Source organism: Mustela nivalis (assembly GCF_964662115.1).
Source record: "Mustela nivalis genome assembly, contig: HAP1_SCAFFOLD_441, whole genome shotgun sequence".
In the NCBI taxonomy this organism is placed as follows: domain Eukaryota; kingdom Metazoa; phylum Chordata; class Mammalia; order Carnivora; family Mustelidae; genus Mustela; species Mustela nivalis.
In genome coordinates this window covers 392,087-401,074 of record NW_028136214.1, presented here as the reverse complement: position 1 = coordinate 401,074, position 8,988 = coordinate 392,087, and the positions used below count along the sequence as shown (strand labels likewise).

The 8,988-nt window shown below is 35.8% G+C and overlaps 1 pseudogene across 1 annotated transcript; it reads left to right on the top strand.

Moving 5' to 3' along the window:
- Nucleotides 1–627: 627 nt before the first annotated feature.
- LOC309857149 (nascent polypeptide-associated complex subunit alpha pseudogene) lies at nt 628–1,375 on the top strand (annotated as a pseudogene). The gene has a single exon. The product of its transcript is annotated as a nascent polypeptide-associated complex subunit alpha pseudogene (transcript).
- Nucleotides 1,376–8,988: the final 7,613 nt, after the last annotated feature.

Genomic DNA, 8,988 nt, shown 5'->3' with positions numbered 1-8,988 from the left:
TCCAAATATAAAAGCCAGAGTTTTACAATGACTTCTAAGCTTTTACATGATCTAGCCACTCATTTAACCTCGGTGACCTCTTTCCCTGCTACTCTTCAGTCACTCACAGTGGCCTCCTTGCTATTCCTCAGATATGCCAGGCATGGTCCAAACTTATGGCCTTCAAGATAGCCAATTCCTTTGTCTGGAGTGACCTTATTGCTGATAGTTCTGGGCAAATTCATCACCTTTCCATACCTTTGTTCAATTGTCAGCTTCATTGTAACTACCCTGATCTTCCTATTGAAACTTTTAGCTCCCCATCCCCTGCCTAGCAACCTTGATTTTTCTCACCCTGATCGAATTTTTCTTTTTCCCCATTGTACTCATCATTTTTGAATGCACTATGCAATTTTTATTAAGGTTTATAGCTTTTAATTGTCTCACCCATTAAAATAAAAGTTCTACAAAGCCAAGTATTTCATTTACCAGTGTAGTCTGAAGTAATATCTGCCATATAATAGATTCAGTAGACAACTGGTAAATTTCAAAATAAATTAATGTTGAGTGTATACTGAATTTCATAAGTCATTTCAATATTTTTTCCAAAAAATAAACTATGTAAAACATACTTTAGCCCTGCACAAAATGCCTGGTGAAGCCACAGAAACCGTCCCTGCTACAGAGCAGGCAGGAGTTGCCACAGCCCCAGGCTGAGACAGTTTCTGGAACAGAATCTGACAGTGATGAATCAGTACCAGAGCTTGAGGAACAGGATTCCACACAGGCAACCACACAACAAGCCCAGCTGGCAGCAGCCGCTATAATTGACGAAGAACCAGTCAGTAAAGCAAAACAGAGCCGGAGTGAAAAGAAGGCACGGAAGGCTATGTCCAAACTGGGTCTTCGACAGGTTACAGGAGTTACAAGATTCACTATCAGGAAATCTAAGAATATTCTCTTTGTCATCACAAAACCAGATGTCTACAAGAGCCCAGCTTCAGATACCTACATAGTTTTTGGGGAAGCCAAGATCGAGGATTTATCTCAGCAAGCACAACTGGCAGCTGCTGAGAAATTCAAAGTTCAAGGTGAAGCTGTCTCAAACATTCAAGAAAACACACAGACTCCAACTGTACAAGAGGAGAGTGAAGAGGAAGAGGTTGATGAAACCGGTGTAGAGGTTAAGGACATAAAATTGGTCATGTCACAAGCAAATGTGTCAAGAGCAAAGGCAGTCCGAGCCCTGAAGAACAACAGTAATGATATTGTAAATGCTATTATGGAATTAACAATGTATCCATCTGAAAACGAGGACCTTTTTTTGGTGTTCCAAAAGAATAACTGCAGCTTGGTTTGAAATTTGTACTGTTTCTATCATTAATAAAGTTATGGGTTCTTGTTGGATGAAAAAAAAAACATACTTTAAATTTACTTTCAAAATATTTTATAGCATATAATGGACAATATACATAAGCCTTAAAGAAACAATCATATAAATAACCATTTCATACCTACTTAAAAATTGCATAATACCACACTCCTAGATCCTCTCTGAATGCTCTAAAATAACCCTTCAAAGGAAATACATTTTTAAGAATAATAGATTTTTTGTCAAATAATTTAATAAAATAAAAGTTTCATTCATCTATGTAGATCATAATAAATGTTTTTAATAAGCATGAAATTATAACTCTGAAGTGTGCTAAAATGAAACCACCTGCGAAGGGTGAGAGAACAAAAATAAGCATCATTATTCCAAATAATAGGTATTTATTACCTTTGAATCAAAGCATGTGGATTTGTTCAAACTGGCAATAAAGGAATATGGAGACACAAACCATAGAAAGTCATATGTTAGATTTCTAAAAGACTTCGAAGTGAAGAGTATACATTTTTTAAATGCTACATAATGCTACATAATGACAAGATGACAGGTTGTGACAAAGAGCATTTAAAAGCTCTACTCATAATGGAACGGAAGGTCATTTCCTGTAATTTTATATAAATCATTAATTTACTATATCTGGATACAACATATTACCAAACAGAAGTTCATCAAAGACTAAATCATTTTTAATGGAACATAATAATTTGAACCTACATGTATTAATCATTTTTTTCAATCTAACATTTATAGTCTCGCTAAACATTTTATCAGTTGTCGACAAAATTCAAAAAAAAAATAGGATAAAAAGTCGTGTTTGGAAGAGTAGATTTTTTTCAAATTTGCATTTAAATGAAAATATTTGCTGATATTTTTAAAACTTTAAATGTAATTTTATATATATCTGACCTATCAGATGATATAAAATTTTTGGAGAAAATATGACATATTTTTTGATCTTGGTTGAAGGTATTAATAAAGAGCAACTGTTTGTATTATTTGTATTGTGATATCTTAGTAAATAAACATGAATAACTGGTATAAAATATGTTTTTTAAAAAATTTTATTTATTTACTTGACAGAGATCACAGGAAGGCAGAGAGGCAGCCAGAGAGAGAGGAATGGAAGCAGGCTCCCTGCTGAGAAGAGAGCCCACTGTGGGACTCAATCCCAGGAACCTGGAATCATGACCTGAGCCGAAGGCAGAGATTTTAACCCACTGAGCCACCTAGGCGCCCTAAGATATGTTTTTTTTATATAGAATTATAGTTCTTGCCAAAATATGGAACTAGCTGGAACTGAATGCCTCCTTCAAAGTCAGCTCTGGAGAAATTATGCAAGTGTAATATGGAACTATTTCAGATATTAACCAAAAACAAAGAAATGATGATAAATTCCTTAAAAGACTCAAAGTTGCTCTTGACTGGTATGTTTCAAGCTCTATTCCTGGTTTGAAGACAGGTTTTAACAGGCCTGTCACTGTAGAAATCAGCTGGATGTTTAGAGGCTATCAGAACTGTACAAAAACCTTGAAGGGGTAAAGACTTGAAAATTCTTTAGAGAGGTTAGCTCCCTAAGGCATTATTCCTCCACACATTTTCCTCCAATCAATTAAGACTGATGGATGAGGGCACCTGAGTGGCTCTCTCATCACGTGGGTGGTAGGTTAAGCCTCTGCCTTCATCTCAAGGCATGGTCTCTGGGTCCTGGGATGCAGCCCCACATCGGGCTCTGCTCAAAAGGAAGCCTGCTTCCCTCCCTGCTTGCCTGCCTCTCTGCTTACTTGTGATCTCTCTCTCTTTCTGTGTGTGTCCAATAAATAAATAAAATCTTAAAAAAAAGGCTGATGGATGATAAATTATGAAAACTGCTCCCTCCAAATGATGCTTCTTCATAAGGATTTAAGAATTTAAAATTGTAAGAATTTAAAATTGAAACTTGATCGTAGGATTTATCTTATAGAATAACATCAAGTGAAGGCAGTTATTATTAGTTCTGAAGTATTTGTGATTCTGAATTCTTGGCCTCATTAGTAAATTTGTTTTTAAATTCTCCCATGGAGTGGTGATTGGCCTTCAGTCTTTCATTGATGTACATCATTGGCTCAAATGAGTTGTGTGTGCCCAGAACTATATATAATCTTCTTTGTATTTCACTGGAGATGGCATTTCTGAGTTTTGTTCAATTGAATTAGGACAGATGTTTTAATAGTCACTTCTAGAGTTGGCCCTGGAGAATATCTTCCTTTTTTTCTCTTCCCAATTCTCTGAAAAACCCTGACTAATTCACATTATCACAGTGATATCACAATTCAAGTTTTTCCAAACACTATAGCTGCCAAATAGAAGGAAGCTACTCAGAATGTAATACTATTGTGAATGATTGTGAAAGAAAACATTATCATAATTAAGCTACCAGGTTTCAATGTATTTTATTGTTGCTTAGAAAATCCTAGCATACCCAGACTTTACAGAGATTTGATGATCCTAAGAGGAGCTGAACTCATGGACCAAAATAACTATGCACATAAAAAGTACAGTCACTTACCTAAAAAAGATGATGTGGAACCAGAAAAGACCTCGAATAGCTAAAGGGATATTGAAAAAGAAAGCCAACATTGGGGGCATCACAATCCCGGACTTCAAGCTCTATTACAAAGCTGTCTTCATCAAGACAGCATGGTACTGGCACAAAAACAGACCCATAGATCAATGGAACAGAATAGAGAGCCCAGAAATAGACCCTCAAATCTATGGTCAACTAATCTTTGACAAAGCAGGAAAGAATGTCCAATGGAAAAAAGACAGCCTCTTCAATAAATGGTGCTGGGAAAATTGGATAGCCACATGCAGAAAAATGAAATTGGACCATTTCCTTACACCACACACGAAAATAGACTCAAAATGGATGAAGGACCTCAATGTGCGAAAGGAATCCATCAAAATCCTTGAGGAGAACACAGGCAGCAACCTCTTCGACCTCAGCCACAGCAACATCTTCCTAGGAACAACGCAAAAGGCAAGGGAAGCAAAGGCAAAAATGAACTATTGGGAATTCATCAAGATCAAAAGCTTTTGCACAGCAAAGGAAACAGTTAACAAAATCAAAAGACAACTGACAGAATGGGAGAAGATATTTGCAAACGACATATCAGATAAAGGACTAGTGTCCAGAATCTATAAAGAACTTAGCAAACTCAACACCCAAAGAACAAATAATCCAATCAAGAAATGGGCAGAGGACGTGAACAGACATTTCTGCAAAGAAGACATCCAGATGGCCAACAGACACATGAAAAAGTGCTCCATATCACTCGGCATCAGGGAAATACAAATCAAAACCACAATGAGATATCACCTCACACCAGTCAGAATGGCTAAAATCAACAAGTCAGGAAATGACAGATGCTGGCGAGGATGCGGAGAAAGGGGAACCCTCCTACACTGTTGGTGGGAATGCAAGCTGGTGCAACCTCTCTGGAAAACAGCATGGAGGTTCCTCAAAATGTTGAAAATAGAACTGCCCTATGACCCAGCAATTGCACTATTGGGTATTTACCCTAAAGATACAAACGTAGTGATCCAAAGGGGCACGTATACTCGAATGTTTATAGCAGCAATATCCACAATAGCCAAACTATGGAAAGAACCTAGATGTCCCTCAACAGATGAATGGATCAAAAAGATGTGGTATATATACACAATGGAATACTATGCAGCCATCAAAAGAAATGAAATCTTGCCATTTGCGACAACATGGATGGAACTAGAGCGTATCATGCTTAGCGAAATAAGTCAAGCGGAGAAAGACAACTATCATATGATCTCCCTGATATGAGGAAGTGGTGATGCAACATGGGGGCTTAAGTGGGTACGAGAAGAATAAATGAAAGAAGATGGGATTGGGAGGGAGACAAACCATAAGTGACTCTTAATCTCACAAAACAAACTGAGGGTTGCTGGGGGGAGGGGGTTTGGGAGAAGGGGGTGGTATTATGGACATTGGGGAGGGTATGTGTTTTGGTGAGTGCTGTGAAGTGTGTAAACCTGGTGATTCACAGACCTGTACCCCTGGGGATAAAAATATATGTTTATAAAAAATAAAAAATTATATTAAAAAAAAAGATGATGTGGTTAACTTTATATGGCAATCCAAGTTTTATTGGAACAGAAATTTAAAAAATAGCTTAGGGGCGCCTAGGTGGCGCAGTGGATTAAGCCACTGCCTTCAGCTCAGGTCATGATCTCAGGGTCCTGGGATCAAGTCCTGCATCAGGCTCTCTGCTCAGCAGGGAGTCAGCTCCCCCCACCTCTCTCTCTCTGCCTGCCCTCCGTCTACTTGTGATCTCTCTCTGTCAAATAAATAAAGAAAGAAAATCTTAAAAAAAAAAAAAGAATGACTGTACTTTTAAAAAATAGCTTAAAAGGGTGCCTAGGTGGCTCAGTGGGTTAAGCCGCTGCCTTCGGTTCAGGTCATGATCTCAGGGTCCTGGGATCAAGCCCCACATCGGGCTTTCTGCTCAGCAGGTAGCCTGCTTCCCTTCCTCTCTCTCTGCCTGCCTCTCTGCCTACTTGTGATCTCTCACTGTCAAATAAATAAATAAATTATTTTTAAAAATAGCTTAAAAGTATATGATAAAATAATGATATACATATACAAAGAAAAGATACTATACTGTGAATATAAATTAAGTGAAAATTGTTGAAATAAAGAATACGATAAATGGAGACTAAGATGAATATAGCTGTAAAAGCTAAAATTTTTGGTCATGGATTCTTGCTAAAATATCACTTTCCCAAAGAAAATTAATGTTATGAATTTTCATTGATTGTTATTGATCATGAAGAATATAACAACCACGATAAAAAGAGTAGGAAAAACATGATATCTCTTCTGTAAGGGCATGTGGAAAGTAGGAAATGCTAATAAAAATAACTACCATTATTTCCTAAGTTAACATAATATAACGGAACACAAATATTTCATAACAATATTTTCTAGGCTCATTCTGATAACTCTTTTCTACATTCAAATTTAAAGGTTGAGGCATGTGATATATATTACACAAAAGACATCCCAAGGAATTCGTTAAAAAAAAAAAAACTCTTAAAATTGGACAAATCCAAAGGAATTTTTTTCTAATTTAATTAACAAATTATGAATCGACTTACCTATTTCATCACAGTGTATCAGGCACCAATAATATTTTTGAATCGTCATACCTGATGCAATAGTTACCATCGTTCAGACATACTGATCAGGAACAAGCAAATAAACAAGAGCACCATAGCTTAAGATCTACCTGCATAACTATAGGACTAATTCAGACAATCTCTTCACCACAACATAGCAATGAATAGAAATCATACATGCTCTGTAATGGACATACAGATGAGATAGAAGGGATGGGTGTTAATATATGCAGAATCTTTATTAATTACATTGTAAAACATAATATGGAAAAACAGAATACAATTTTAGAAATACCCAGGTCACCATCATTGTTTTATTTTTATATGTGTAGGTAAGGAGTTTAATCAACAATCCATGACTATTCAACTTCTTATATTTTGAAAATTTTAGCAAAAGTAACAAACCTAGCAACTAGAAAATTGTATCTATCTGCAAAATACAGCTTTGCCAGTATGGTAGAGGAAAAGCAAAACAAAATAAGTAAGAAAAGTTTAACATTTCACAAGAGTTTTACTTTTATTTTTTTATTTATTATTTTTTATTATTCATTTATTATTTACTTCTATTTTCTACTTTATTTTAATGAAAATGTCATGACCATAACATAAGAGCAGAATTAAACCAACATGAGAAATTATTTTTTCATAAGTTAAAATAAACTAGCTTGGTGATTAATTCAAAAATTATATTACAAACTTCAGTGTTCTTGCAGTAAGTATCACTGCATAAACAAATGAATCAGGAATCATAAACTAATGATGATTCTAAATGTTATTTAGAGAGACATTCTGTTCTTAATATATTTCAAATATTCTACACAAGGCAAAGTGGATCCAAGTAATCTGTAGGCAAAATAAGATTTTAGAGAAGTATATATTTCCAACAGTATTTATAAAATATTACCTTTATGTAAGGCATCATCCTGGACTTTGTGGAAAACACACAAAGGAGTAAGAAGTGGCCCTTCAAGAAACATATACAATATCAAGGTTTAACATGAAGCAGCATGACTTCTCTAAGTAAAAAAACATTGTACCAACTGACTTTACTGAAACTTTATATTTATTGCTCTCGTTTTAGGTCATAGTGTCCTTCTACATGCAGGCTGCTAGAACGGACATGATATAGACTGAATAGCTTATAAAGAACAGGAATTTATTTCTCACAGTTCTAGAACTGAGAAGTTCAAGATTAAGGAATGGGCAGATCCAGGGAGAGCCCACTTCCTCATAGATGGCTATCTTCTCACTGTAAACGTACATGATGAATGAATCAAGAGAACTCTCTGGGGTCTCCTTTAAAAGGACTGTAATCCCACTTATGACCTAATCACCCCCCAAAGGCCCCTATGTTTTAATACTACCACTTCCAGAGTTAGATTTCATAATATGATTTTGGGAGACATAAACATTCACACCATAGTATATATAAACAAAAAAAGACACAAAAACAACAAACAACAAAAATTATTTTAACTACCTATTATTTTCAACTACATAAATTTTTAATTTGTTTCTATATAATATTAAATAACTCATTTGAGTGATTCACTTATATCCAATGCATCTGAGTGCAATTAAATTTGCTTACCCAACATATCCAGCAGCATATTTCTGCAGAATATCCCATTCCCCACCATACGGGATTTACCACAATTAGAAGACAGGGGACAGAGGATAGATAGAAAGATGTATACGTAAACACACTTGTACATACACATATGCATATTTTTTCCTGTTAATCATACTCATGCAAATAAATTTTAAGCTCAAGGAAACCTGTCTTGTGTGTTACTTAATACCCAGTTTTTAGTCAACATCCAAAAACAAATAATCCAATAAAAACATGGATAGAAGACATGAACAATTGTTTCCCCAAAGAACACATTCAAATGTTCAGTAGATAACATGAAAAGATGTCCATCATCATGTATCATCAGGAAATTGCAAAGCAAAACTAGAAAGACATACCACCTCACACCTGTCAGAATGGCTAAAATCAACACTACAAGAAACAAAAGGTGTTGGAGAGGATGTGAAAAAGTAACACTTGTGGGGGGTGCCTGGGAGGCTCAGTGGGTTAAGCCTCTGCCTTCAGCTCAGGTCATGATCTCAGGGTCCTGGGATCAAGTCCCACATCGGGCTCTCTGCCAGGCATGGAGCCTGCTCCCTCCTCTCTTTCTCTACTTGTGATCTCTCTCTGTCAAATGAATAAAATCTTAAAAAAAAAAAAGAAAAAATAACAATTGAGAACTGTTGGTGGTGATGCAAACTGATACAGCCATATTTGAAAACAGTATGGAATTTCCATAAAATTTAAAAATAGAAGTCCTTTGTGATCCAACAATCCTGCTGGTGTGTATTTACCCAATGAATATAAGAAAACTTATTCAAAGGGATGCTAGCACCCCTATGTTTATAGCAGCATT